The 14,538-nt window shown below is 50.9% G+C and overlaps 1 pseudogene; it reads left to right on the top strand.

The window, feature by feature from the left end:
- Positions 1 to 7,111: 7,111 nt before the first annotated feature.
- LOC149272763 (semaphorin-5B-like) overlaps positions 7,112 to 14,538 on the top strand; it is a 31,926-nt pseudogene continuing 24,499 nt past the window's right edge.

The raw sequence follows: 14,538 nt of genomic DNA, 5'->3' as shown, positions 1-14,538 counted from the left end.
TTATATAGCGCCTTCGTATTCCATGGCGCGGTATTCTGTTAGAGCTAGGAATACGGTGATGTCACACAAAATAACTGCTGCGCAGGAGCTTACACTCTAGCGGGTAGTTGAGCGGGAAGTGAAGCAGCAGGAAGGTTTGGCACCGAGGTCGGTGAGCGGCTCGGATGGCGTCGGCCGGAAACCGCTCGGCGATATTTTACAACGATAAAGAAGGGGCAGATTCTCAGGGTTTTTACCCCAGTCTTGGGGTGAAGGGGCAGAATCTCGGGGTCTCCTCTGATTTAATGATATCTCAGCTTTCTGATTGGTGCTTTATCACAGCTGGAATCCCTGCTTGAATACAGGTGACTCCATTCAGAATATATTTACCTCCCGACAAGTCACCGTTTCCATAACGACCGATATTAGAACCAATCGGCTGCCCCCATTACCAAGTCCCTGCGATGGGGTCTGCGTGATGGGCCGAAAATGTTACTAAATCTAGGCTTTTTCCCGCTTTTCTCTCCCCGCGTCGCCGGTTTTTGTCCGTCGTGTGATTTATACTTTTCTGCGGGAAGTCGGCTTCAATTACGACTGAGAGTAATTATAGAAAACACTGAGATTGATACATTTTGGGCTGGGAACCCTTTTTTTGTGGAGTTTCTGTGTTTTTCTGGTCTCTCGAGCTCCGGCAGAGTAATGCGTCCTGACAGCTCTCCTGGTAACGAGCGCGAGGGATTCGGGGTGAAATAAATAATTGTGTCTCTCCGGGTTTATACTGAGAGACTTCGCAACATTCCGGATTCCTGCCAAAAACAGAAACGCTCTCCCCGGCCGGCCGGGCCTTTGTGCTGCGAACAGGAAACCTCTCTACCCTTTATTGTCCTGAGAGGGCCTTCAAAGTTCACCCTGATTGGCTGTAACGGCGCCCGGCGTTCTGCCCCCGAACCCCCCGAGGGATCCGAGTCCTGAATGGGCAGAAGGAATGAGATGCGCCGCACAAAAGAAAGGGGGCCAAGGAGGGGGTCTCGGTGCTGTGGGGGGGACATTCCAGCGGGTTTAATGAACAGTTTGCAGTGAGTTAAGGGTTAATTATGTGAGTGCGCGGCGGGGAATGTTACCCCGGGGGGGGCACGAGCCTATGTGCCCCCCGCTGCCCCCCGCCTCGGCCTACGGTACTTACTGGGGGCAAATGATCTGAGGAGGCAGAAAATGGCTTAGCAAGTTTTATCCGGCTTGGCCAATCCCTCTTTGTGCCCCCCCCCCCTGTTGCCCCTCTCTCCCCCCCGATGCCCCTCTTTTCTAGGAGGTGAGAATGTTTGCTGGGTATGAGGGGATCGCAGGGTTCTACGGCCCTAAAAGCCCCGATAATGTGTATAGAAACAGCAGGAAACGGCTTTATAAATTAAACGGGGTAAATAAAGCCCATTATTCTTCTTCCAAATAACCCCACCCAGTCCCGCCTCTAACCACACCCCTAAAACGAAAAGTGTCCGTCTGTGGCCCTCTCTGCGGGGTTTGCGTCTCTCTTCCGCCCCGTTGTGTTCCGCATCTCCGTGTGATGCTCGCGTTTAACGCGTCGTCTGTCCCAATCCCGCCGCGCCAGCACTGACGAAGTTAATAAACGCGGCCGCTTCCATACGATCCTCCCAGATCAGACACAAGGGCATTTACCGCGGACGCGGGGTAATAAAAGTGCTTGAGCGAGTCGGGGCCGTTCTGTCGCAATTACTGATTCCCGCATTATTTGCAGTAAATGGTTCTTTTCTGGCACCAAATGACCTAAATCCTGATTATCGGTTCAGACGGCGGCCGCCGGCGTAACCTGAATGCCAATTAACGGGGAATCGCGTCTGGTCGGTGCGTTTACCGGGGACCCCCAAACCGCCGGCCCCCAGAGAACATACAGAAAGCCCCTCCGTTTACTGACCCCCCCCCCCAGTGCCTTTAATGTCCGTCCCGCGGGTTACGATCGGTGTGTAAGATACAAAATATCAGTCTGGCCCCCCTCCCCCGCACGCCATTCTTATTAATTATTATTATTCTCATATATTTTATCTATTATATAATTTATGTATTATTATTATTATTAATCGTTATTTATTCCACATTATCTTCATTTTATATTATTTTTAATTGTTATATATAATAAAGTAATAGATTTCTATTTATTATTATACATTTTTTATTTTTGTTATGATTATTGTTATAATATTATGGATTTTTGTGACGTTATCTTATTCCGCAAATATTGATTGTTACTCCGAATAAGAAGCGTAATCAGTGACCCCGGTAATACGAGTATCTCTATTATTTGCCCCAAGATTAGTCCCTGATACCGGGGAATGGGCACAGAGTGTGAGTGACCCCTTACACAAAGACCCCCGTGGCCCTGTCAATAAGCGTGTTTCCCTGGTATTTATCACTGTTACCACCTGTGCTGGGTGGCTGCTCCATCACTCAATCACCAGCTTCAGTTGTGCCGAGCCGCCCTTCTCTGTTTATCAGAATATTTCCACCGGTGAAAGCGGGAGAGGATTCCCCCCGCGGCCTCGTTTTTGGGCTTTTTCCCCCCAATTTCGGCAGTCGGGCTTCACGAAGGGGTTAAAGCGCGATACAGAGCGTAATGCAAGCTTGCATGTTTGTTCGCTCGCTGCCGTGAGACTCTCCTGCGCATGTTGTGGCCCCTGGGACCCGTGAAAAACTTTCTGCGGCTTGGAATCGCTGAGCGCTCGCCGGGTCTCATTAATCAGCCGCGGAGGTCACTCCAAGAGCGCCGTCATTCGGGATTCATGGAAAAGGCTCCGCATGTATCGCCCCCCCCCCGGGTCTCACGCGATAATTCCGGGGCGTTCGCCGTTTTGGGGGGGAATTTCTCCAATCGGTTGATTTTCATATTTTTGTTAAATCCTCTTCTGGCTCCAAAACAGGGACAAAAATATGAAAACCTCTTAAAACTGCTTTTGGGGGCCGCCCTATACCGTGAGAACTGTCCCGAAGAGCTTGCAATCCGTTTGGGTTGACTTATGCCGCGCTGCGCCGGGACTTTAACCCCTTAATGACAAAGCCTGTATTTTCAATGGGTTTAGGGACCGCCCATTGTCCTTAAGGGGTTAATAACCAGAGTCCGCTTCTCTCTATCAAACTAATAATTAACCACTTCACGGCGCGAGGGTCAGGAGGTCATTGAGTCTGCGGTGCCGCCAATCAGCGGAATCACTCTGAGAAAACCCTTCACCCGACGCGAGGAGCCGGCAGCGAGTGGAAAAAGCATTTAAATCGCCCGTCCCCAAAATCCAGCAAAACGCTCGCTTTTTCCCCATAAATGAGATAAAAATGACTTAATATCCAGAATTCTAGAATTTTTAACCCTTCCCAGCGTGTAAAATGAGAATGTCCCCACCAGCTCGATCCTGAAGGGGTTAATAAAACCCGGAACCGGAGATGGCTGGAGCTCATTGGACAAACTGGTGACGGGGAAAGCCGCCTAAACGGTGCGCCGCGCCAAATTACCCACAAGGCTTATAGCGGCAATATGAAGCGTGATATGCAAAGCCCCCCACTGCCTGAGTACTGCCCGTCCGTAGAACGTTTGGGGCAAATAGAATCCCTTGAAGACTCCCATCAGCAATAGCCGGGTTTGGGATTTTTGGGAGCTCCGCAGAAACTTTGCCTACAAAGTCTTTTAATTCCCTCAGGGGGTTAAATCGCCCGTCACGGGGAATAAATCTCCCGTCGCCCTGAGGTATCTGTGATAATAGCGTTACGGAGGGACCTGCGCGGCCGGAAACCATCTCTAGCGCTAGAGGCTCGTCCGCTAAACAGCGCAGGGGAATCCACGAGGGGTTAACATCCTGTCTGCCCCCATCACGGGACGGCAGCCCCCTTTCTGGTGACTTCAGGTTGTGTTTTGAACGCGCTGTCATTAACGTGTATTTTTTTCTCGGCTCTCTGTGGAACGCGTCGGCGGCTCCGATGTTCCTTCACGAGCAAAGAGAAAAAATCTATTGTGACTCGCCTGGCACTGAAAGGGTAAACTGTGCAGGTTTTGCGGTTTGAGCCCTCTGCCCACCGATGGGTTAAATTGCTGCCCCCTGTAACCTGCCCCGTCCTCTGAGTAATTATCAGCGATGTGTGACGCGTTTCACTGCCAACGAGTGACCCGACGCGCCCGGCAGCCGCGCCGTCCTCGGCAGAACATCAGATTATCATTAACCCCGTGTGTGCAGCCGACGTGCGATCGGCCCCGGGCCCCGTCTCCTGAATACCAACGACGCAGCGCTTTATTCAGCCGGGCCGCGTCCCCGCGAGGCGCTTCTGTCTGATGCGCCTTCACCAGGGTGACCGGGTGCCGGCAGCCAATCGCTTTACAGAACACACAGGAGCCCGGAACCTGCCGGCAGATCGGCCCCCGACGGCCCCTGCCTGGACGCCCGCTTCCCGCGCTCGCTCTCTCTCATCCAGTCCGTATTGGGATAAAATATTGTGTTATAAGATGTATTGTACCGCGCCGCGGAATTCGAAGGCGCCATATAACACAATAAATAATAATATATAATATATAATGTATCCAATCCGACCGTCGCCCAACATCCCAAAAACGTTACTTTTATTTATTTGTTAAAATGTTTGTTTTTTAGATAAAGTGGATGGCGGGCGTTGGCGCCGATGAGTCTGGAATCAGAACGCGTTTCCCGACCTCGCTGCGCCGGCAGGGTGGGGCAGTTATTCCTCCCCATTAAGTTATCTCTCTCCCCTGTTGGTTCAGGCAGCCTTTGGGAGAGAATTGATCAGGTAATGCTGGTTCTGCCACAGGCTGCCGCCGGCCTCGGCTTCCATGCAGTGAAATTCTCCCTTAAACTAAATATCTACAGAATGTGCTGTAGTGAAGTGGAGACTCGAGTGACCTCTCTGGTGCGGCGCAGATGGAGCTTAACCCCGAATTATCTGTAGCGATATATTTATCTAGAAGCGCGGCGTCTAAAAAGCCACTTTTTTTTTTTTAATACTGGAGATTTTGGGTCATTTTCACTTCTTTTGAAAAATGAGGGAAAGAAAAGCAAACAAATTGAGCTTTTTGGTGAAAGATCCCGAATTGGCGCCGCGTTCTCTGCCGAGGCGACGCTTTTACTTTGCAGGGATTGACGGCCGCAATCAGAGGCAGGTGGGAGCGCGACATATAAATACTAATAAATCGGTCGCCATGGAGACGGCCGCGTTCGCCTGGCACTGACCATTATCTGATAATACCGGATCAGCGCCGGAGGTTCTGCGAAGGGAGCGTAAATACCGTTATTTCCACCTCTTCCAAACCTGCCATTTAGCGCGCCGGTCGCCACGGGAACCGCGTCGGGTTTATCCGCCATAACGGAGCGCGTCGCCCGTGGAGGCCGTGATTGGCGCTCCTACATCTGTGTCGGGCCGCGCCGGCGGTAATTAGTATGTTTGGGGGAAATTTGGGGTCTGTCGCAAGGTTTATTTAACTCTTTATGTGCTGGAGCTTGTCCGGGGTCCGTGTCCATAGATACTTTATCAATAATTGTTAAAAAAAAAAATCGAATTTAAAGCCCCGGCGGCCCCCGTCTAGTCGCCCGTTTCTCCCGCTGTAAAGACTCAAACCTTAATCAGTCGTCGGTCTCGTCTTAGATCCAGGAGCCGTATGTCTATCCCGCGCATGTTTAATACCCTCACTGCATTACCCTCTACCACCTCTGCTGGGAGGCTGTTCCACTCCTCTACCAGTGATATCTACATGTTTGGGCACCAGAGGGGTCACCCGTTCAGACATACCTTGGTGGAGCCAAACCTTTTGTTTTTTTCCCACATGCAGACTGATGAGGCGTTTCTATTCTGCCCTAATTGCCCGGAAGCCCCCATTGGTGTCAGGGGTCTCTTGGTTTCGTGTTTCCGGCTCGATAAGCGAGGCGCTCGTGGCAATTTATCACTTTATTCCTTTTTGGGTTTTTTGCTGCTATGGCAATAACTTTTTTTTAGCCAATCAGGACTCGCCTCGATAAAATACGATTGCTGTGTAATTTTTCTGGCCGAGGTTCTGGGAATTATAAAGTAACCGTAATTAGATGTTTCGTCCTGAAAATGTTTCCTTGCGCGCAGTGGGCGGAGCCTCAGCCGCCGGTAACGTTAGAAGCCGCCGTTACGCTATGTTACGGCGGAGCGCGCGGTGCTTTCTGGCACTGAACGAGTTAATCTCCTACATTCCTCAAACATTTTATCTATTGGAGAGAAATCCCAGCCGTTTCTCGTGTTTTTTCTCGTTATCTCCTCGCCCCGGGCGCCGTCCGAGAGATTTCAAGCCTTTCGTCTTACGTGGAAAGCGGATCGTTATCTGCGCATGTTGTACGTCCCGCCAGGCCGCGCTCAGGACTTGTTCTTTTTTGTCTGAAAGAAAATCAGAAGTTTTGTTGTTTTTGCCATAATGAACAGTCCTGCGTTCCCAGACCTGCGCGGCCGAGCGACTTGCCGGGGCAGGAATGGGCTCCTTGCTGATTGGTTACCATGTAGACGGCCCGTGGGCTGCTAAACGTGCCGATACGAGCGTGCGACGGGGAACGAGCCCCGGTCCGCTGCATGCGCGCACGTTTCCCTCCCGGGGGCTCCGCGGGGGAGGAGCCCCTCGGCTCCCCGAGATTCGCTTGATGCAGCCAATCAGTGGCAGGAGGGCGCTACCATCTCAGTGAATGGGGGGGGCAATGGGCAGCTTTGTTACCCGTTTAAGCAGAATTACGTAAACATTAATGTCTTCTTTTTATTTGCCCAAAACTAGTCAAAAAACATGCGCAGCCGACTTCAAAACCATCAGAAGCAACGTGATGGTGAAAAAACCCCCAAAAATAAAAGTAAATAAAATTTGGGGAGAAATAAATATATAAATAAATCGGCATAAGCTGCAGTTTTAACCCTTTCCGCCCCGGGATCCCCGCGCTCAGAGCGTTAAACGGTCACGACTCTCAGCACTAAGCAGGATTTTTAGCATTTTTTTGGAAATACGAGTTTTTTCCGTTTTGATAAAAATATGTGGATTTGAAGCCCGAACTCTCCCCGCCCGGGGTTATCAGCGACGCGCAGCGCTCTGCCCGAAATATTTTCACATCGCTCCAGCTCCAAAGTAAACATGCGCTGGGAGCAGCCCGACCCCGCCGTGCGTGGGAATACGAGGGGCTAGAGACAGCGGCTGCACGGAGCGGCAGTTACAGGGTTAAACCACAGAGATCCCCCCACAGGGTACAAGCTTTTCACCCCAGGGCTAAATAATACTAATTAAAAATTCATTACAAAATAATTGTGTGGAAGCTGCAGAAATCTCCTGGGGTGTTGTGGTCTGGCTCAACGCAGGGTTTGTGTTTTAAAGCTGGAGAGAGAGACTTTTGTGGTTTTGTTTCTTATTATTGAGTAATAAAAGCTGCGATCTACAGAGGGATTCATGGATTCAATATTTGAAACCTGCCCCCCCCCCCTATTTTCTGTTTTCGGGGGCAGGCATGTGGAGCGCATTTCCTAACGCCTTTTTATTTGACGCTGTTGCCCCGCAGGGGACGCCCTGCGCGTTGGGGTAAAGTAAAAGAAATCTACACATTGGGAGTTGTTTTGGGGGCTGCTGCCTTCTCCGAGCCCTCAGTTAAAAGGAGTAGTCCAGCCAGGGCCGGGCAGCCTGCCGTTTAAGGCGTGATTATAACCAGGAAAGCCAGTGAAATGATCGAGGCGTTTATTGATCTGCGCCCAGAACGCTTCCCAGAGACCCCAAACCCCGGGGGTCCTGCCGAGCATCCACTTAGTTGTTAAAAGTCGCGGTTTTGCCATCGATTGTCGTTCCCGCGGACGGCCCCTGATGGGGATTCATCGCCGGAGCGTCCCGGACCCCGCGTAGTTATCCCCCCCCCCGCCTGCTAAATACTTGAGCGGTTTGGGAATCCGGTTCCCAGCGAGCCGCCGGGTCCTGCGTGTTCTGAAGCATCTTTATCATGCTAATAACGCGTGTGAGAAACGTTTGCCGTGTTGCTGAATGTCTCGCACCGACTGTCTCTCGCTGAGTGTCTAACGCTGTCTCTCTGCTGTCTCTTTCCAGATCACCGAGTTTTGCTGCCAGCTTTGGCCGTGAGGATGACGGCGCGGTGATGCCGCTCTGGTGAGGACGGGGATTATTATTATTTCTTTCTGATGGATCTGTAACAATGTGCCCCCCCCACACACACATCGGGCTCCGTGCCCCCCCCACACACATCGGGCTCCGCTCCCCCCCCATCGGGCTCCGCTCCCCCCCCATCGGGCTCCGCTCCCATGTGAAGCTCGGGGACCCATGCTCTGTGTAACTGTCTTCTTCTGGCACCCAAATGGTTAAACTCTCTGTAATGATTGGGGCAGCAGCTGCAGTTGGCTCCTGGGGGCCCCAAAACAAAAAGCACAAGTTATAGGCAGTTTGGATGGGGGGGGGCTGTTCCCCTTTAAGTGCTTGTTGCCCCAGTGCAGGAGGCTGTGGCCCCCGGGGTCACTCTGTCTCCGCGTAGGATCTTCATTGCCCGGCTCAGAGTTCTGCAGAAGGCATTTTGGGGGGGGTTTTGTGAATGTTATGGTGGGATGTGCATGCGCGAGGTCTGTGCACCGGACCCTGCGGGTTCCCTACAGAATCTCCAGAACGTTCTAATTGTTGTTTCTAGATTTGGGGTCTAAACATCGCTATGCATCGGAGCCCCCGAAACACACTTACTTTGCGCTAGTGATTAGAGGGGAACGCGGCCCCCGACTCGGAGCGTCTGAAGACTCGAGACAAAGAGATTCTCCCGGCTTCTGGCGTAATTCGTGGGAATGAGATGTTTTTTTTGTTATTATAATGAGGGGGGGGGGCGTGCAGGAAGGGGTTAATCGGCTCGCGGGCCGTGAATAATCTCTAAAGGCTTCGCGCCGCGTTAGGGACCCCGGATCTTCTGCTCATTGTGCTGCAAATCAGGGCCGACGGAGGACAGGCAGGGTCAGCGGCCCCCGCAGCGCATGGTGGGCGAGGGAGCCCCGGAACAAAGCTGAGAATACAGTAACAATGGTTCATTTTGGGCAGGATTTACTAAACTGCGCTAAAACGCCCGGTGACATCATACCGAGCCATTCATAAAAAATATGAATGAAAAATGGCGCGTTAATTAACCCTTTAGGGTCAGCCACGCAGGTTTTTGTTAGAAAGTCTTTATGAGCTCATGTGCCACGAAAGCGAAGTAAAGGCTTCCTCCGGTCAGCGTTCTGTGGTCCGGGGCGAGCCGGCGTGACATCACGCTGTGTAATAAGTTATTATTATCTAGTGTGATAAGTTACACATAGAATGACACATTATGCACACGTTTTTAGGTTTGCCGCATGATGTCATCGATATTGTGTATTCCACTCTAATTTTTATAAATGAATATAACCTCATCACATTTATCGTTATCCCAAAAACACAATGTCACACACGGTAACACAATGTCACACAATGTCACACACGGTAACACAATGTCACACAATGTCACACACGGTAACACAATGTAACACAATGTAACACAATGTCACACACGGTAACACAATGTCACACAGTCACACACGGTAACACAATGTCACACACGGTAACACAATGTCACACACGGTAACACAATGTCACACACGGTAACACAATGTAACACAGTAACAGAGCAACGCAGCGGCTGCTCGTACCGCATGAACTCAGTTCTAGCTGTGATGTCATGCTCCAGCATTCAGCCAATCAAGGTGTTCCTAAGGTCAGCCTTGAAAGGCAGTGAACCGCGTGATGTCACTGATGATGTCGAGCGGTTAATAACCACATTGCAATCGGTGACCTCTTCAGCAGAAATAAATCACTTTTTGTTTTTGGGTCAATTGATTAAAATGACAATATATATATATATATCATCAACAATCAGAACCGTAACAATAGGGGAGAGATAACGTAATGGGGAGGAATAATCCTGCAGACCCTGAGAACAGGTAAAGGGTTAAGAGGGGGTTCTAACGTATATATGAATTATTAGAATCGATACGCGGGTTTATTTAGTGACGTGAAGGATCCTGAAACCACCGGTGATGATGCAGAACCCCCGAGGCCTATTTATTATTTATTATTATTATTATAACTATTATTATCATTATTATTATTATTACTATTAGTATTATTATTATTACTATTATTATCATTATTTATTATTATCATTATTATTATTACTATCATTATTATTAATTATTATTATCATTATTATCATTATTTATTATCATTATTATTATTCTGTGTCCGCGGCGGGTCCTCGCTCTGTCACCCCGTTTGTTTCGGGACGGGGTCTCCCGCGAGGAGCGGCCGTTATCTCTCCGGAATGTCGCGGATTTCACTTAATTTCTCTATTAGTTGTGAAATAACGGAGATTTCCTTCTAATGGCCGTTTCTCGGCGTAATAAATAAGATGAATCCGCGTGGAAACGGCGCGGGATTCGCACGGCGCGGCGGCTCGGATTATCTCGGTAATTGAAGCAATAAATAAACCGCGTTATGAGAAATACTTTAGAAAAGGGGATTTGGGAAAATACGGCCATAGAATACATAGAATACGCACGGTAACACGCTACAATACATAGTAACACGCTACAATACATAGTAACACGCTACAATACATAGTAACACATGGTAACATGCTACAATACATAGTAACACGCTATAATACATAGTAACACGCTACAATACATAGTAACACATGGTAACATGCTACAATACATAGTAACACGCTACAATACATAGTAACACGCTACAATACATAGTAACACATGGTAACATGCTACAATACATAGTAACACGCTACAATACATAGTAACACATGGTAACATGCTACAATACATAGTAACACGCTACAATACATAGTAACACATGGTAACATGCTACAATACATAGTAACACGCTACAATACATAGTAACACATGGTAACATGCTACAATACATGGTAACACATGGTAACTTGCTACAATACATAGTAACACGCTACAATACATAATAACACATGGTAACATGCTACAATACATAGTAACACGCTACAATACATAGTAACACGCTACAATACATGGTAACACATGGTAACACACTACAATACATGGTAACACGCTACAATACATGGTAACACGCTACAATACATTGTTACATTGTAACGCATCATCACATTGTCAGGGCCAGTACCGCCATCCCCGCGCTGAGTGGTGAAGCAGGTGAGGGTCGCTGGTTTTCGGGGGGGGGGGCGGCTCTGAGGGCCGCACAGGGCAGGAGTCGGTTTTCTGGGGCAGCTTCGGGGGGGGGGGGGCACCATTTATTTTGTGGTTCCTGGCTGCGGATGGCAGGACTGACTCAGTGTTCGTCAGGATAGTTGCTCCTTTCCGGCTGATTAGTTTCCCGTTCCTCGTCGGTGTTGATTGAGAGATTAAAGGAGCCGTTCCACTCGCAGGAGTCGTCTCAGCCCGGGGGCCGCCTGCGCCTCTACAAACAGCTTCTCGCAGCGGGGGCCGCGTGGGGGCCGGGGGGCCGCGCGGGGATAAATGCGTTACACGCCGAGCCCGGGTTGTTTTGCTGATAGCCGGGCGCCTTAACGCTTTTTCATTCGGTTTTCTGCTCCCGGGAGGCAGGCGGAAAATCCCATAAAATATCATTTGCGACAAATTGCCGCTCCGGATCGGAGTCGCCTTCCAGAGGCCGCCGGCCGAGATTTATTCCGCCTTTCGGGAAATGGCCAGTGAAAAAAATCCCAACGGAAACCGGAGCCGGCGTGGAGCAGGCGGCGCAGCCGATGCCAGCCGGAGGAGAACGTCCAGCCGGGGCCGGAGGAGACTCGCGGGGCACGGAGCGGACGTATTATCACGTCCCGTGGCTCGCAAGGATCCCCCCCCATTAGAAAGAGCTAAGGGTTAATTTACAATTATAATTGTACAGCGCTGCAGACTATGGTGGTGCTATACTGTAAAAACAAGTAATAATAATTAAAAAAAAACATGTTTATAGCCAAACGCTGTTGCTGTGGAGTGCATACAGTACTGCACCGCCCCGCCACCGCGCCCAGGATACAGCAACGTCTCCCAAAGGAGAATCTCCCCGTTTGGGTTTATTACTCCTACGTATTTATGGCTCTGGTGCGTATCGCGGCCTGGGGGGGCCGTGCCTTTCTGTAGCCCCTGGGGGTAACAAGAAACAGGCTCGTTCACCCCCCATAATCATTTCCATTCTCCTGCTTTGTGCATTGATATCGCGCCCCCCCCCCCCTGCGCATGCACAAGTTGGTTAAACAGGATTGTGTCTCCGTGCGGCGGGGGGCACCGAAGCCCCCGCTCTGTTTTGTTCTATGAGGGGAAAAAGAATAAAAAAGGAAATAATGAAATTAAGCAGAAGAGAAGCGTTTTGTGCGCGGAGGGAGACGCGGTCTGAATACAGAAGGAACGGCCTTTCAGAGGCGGCCGGCTGAGCGCGGATTCCATGGCGATGACATCATCTCTGGAGCAATCGGAGCCCAAAAGCACGTCCTCTGCCCGTCCCGGCTTCACGTGAACCCGAAAACAAACCACGGCCCAATTTACTTCCGTGTGTCGGTTATCCCCGATAACTTTACTTGGTAGATAAGTGGAGCAGCCTCCCAGCAGAGGAGGGCAATACAGTGAGGATATTAAACATGCATGGGATAGACATACGGCTCCTGAAGACGAGACCAACGACTGATTAAGGTTTGAGTCGTTACAGCAGGAGAAACGGCAGACCAGACGGGGGCCGCCGGGGGCCGGAGGAGTTTTCTGTTTCTGTGTTTAAGTGTCTGATATTGGAATTCCTTGGTATCCGTGGCGACGCGGCTCCCGTTACAGTGGGTGTTTTCGCCGTCGCGGAGCCGTTTATTCCGTTTTTTCTGTAATTATCGTTTTTCTGTAAAATCCGAAGAATCGGAGTGAAAATCACCTGAGAGCCGGCGCCTCCTCCCAGCGTCCAGAACCACAAGAGAAGCCTTTGAAGGCTGTTTGTGAAAGGAAACGATTTATATTTCAGGACTGCCCCCCCCCCGTGACATCCTTTTAATGTACGGGAGATGCAGCGGCAGACGGGGTGCCCGCCGGCCGCTCTGATCGCCAGCCTGTTATGCCGGCTGAGAGTTTCAGCCGTTGCCGCCGCATCTTTTCATTCAAATATCTGCTTTTTGTGACTGTAGAATTTCAGAAATTAGTTAAAAAACAATCATTCATCGGCCCCGCTTTGTACTCCCCCCCCCCCCCCCCTTCAGTGAGTTGTTTGTACCACCGCTGGGCGTCGGATTCCTCGTTGGCTTGGGAATGAATTCTTCATTAAAGTCGAATGATTATTCGGAGCGGCCGAGGGTCCGCGTGTCGGGGGAGGGGTAGAAAGTCCCGCGGCTTCTACTTGGTGGTCTGGAAGATTTAGAGCAGCTTTTTCCTGTTGAGATGCTGGCGTTCGGCCCCCCGCACCGGCACACAATGGACCGGGGGCCTGGTGGCTGCTCCCAATTAGCGGGGCAGTTACCATGGCGTCTGCTGAGCCCGGCCGGGGCAGATTTATGGCCTCCGCTCTCTCTGTGTCTTTCAAGAGACTTAATCCGGTTATTATTATTATTATTATTATTATGGGATTAAAAATCCTGCAGCAGAATCTACCGGTCCGAGACCCCCGAGACGTACAGACCCCGCGTGTCTCTCTCTCTTTCTCTCTGTCCTTCCCTCTCTCTTTTTATCCCTCTCCCTCTCCCCGGCCAGCGGGTTCCAGGCACGGTTTGCCTCCGGGCCGTCGCCTCTGATCACGTCGGGCACCCGGTCCGTTGAGCAGTTACCGTGCCGACAGCAGGGACCGGCTGGGTACATCATGGCAGCGCGGGCCGGCGGTACCCGGTAAGAGTAATATTCTGCGTAGCGCCCGTCGGAGCCGCGCCGTATTCTCAGAGCTTCATCACATCCGCGCCGGATTTTCCTAAAACTTTAGATTGCAAGCTCCTGCGCGCAGGGCCCTCCCCACCTGTTGTCTCTGTAAGTAAAATTATAAAGTTACAAAATGAGTCTTAATTCCCCCGGCGCTCGGTGACTCCGTGCTCGCAGCCCCCCCCCCCCCGTACTGACCGGGGACCCTGACTCTTTCCCCTGCCTCTGACCCTGAGGAGTGACCCCCTTCGCCCGCCGCTCACCCCGGGTTATTTATCACGAAGGCTGTTGGCGTTCCGAGGGGAAAAGCTGTTATCTCTGTCCTCCTGCCAGCGACCAATCACAAGGATGGGCCGGGGAGGAAGCAGCTGCATCACTCTCAGCCGAGGGGCTTTTATCAGAGTGCTCAGAGTCTGGGGCGTCATTCGGACCCAGCGCTCTCGTTGGCCGGACCTCGTAATAAGGTAAGTACCGGGCCGCGTATCACCGAGCGCCGTCCCCGGCCGGTTCCGATGTTTCTAGTATTTGTAGCGTTTATTGCGTGTCTGTTTCTGCGCTGCGTTTAGGAGACATGCGCTGTGATTACTGCTAGACGGTTTTGCCCGGGACAGTCCGGTGTTGGGGGGGGGG

This window comes from Sceloporus occidentalis, unplaced genomic scaffold (assembly GCF_023333645.1).
Source record: "Sceloporus occidentalis isolate IW3139 unplaced genomic scaffold, rSceOcc1.0.p SCAF_420, whole genome shotgun sequence".
NCBI classification, from domain to species: domain Eukaryota; kingdom Metazoa; phylum Chordata; class Lepidosauria; order Squamata; family Phrynosomatidae; genus Sceloporus; species Sceloporus occidentalis.
The sequence above is the reverse complement of the archived record's forward strand: the minus strand, read 5'-3'. Positions and strand labels throughout refer to the sequence as shown.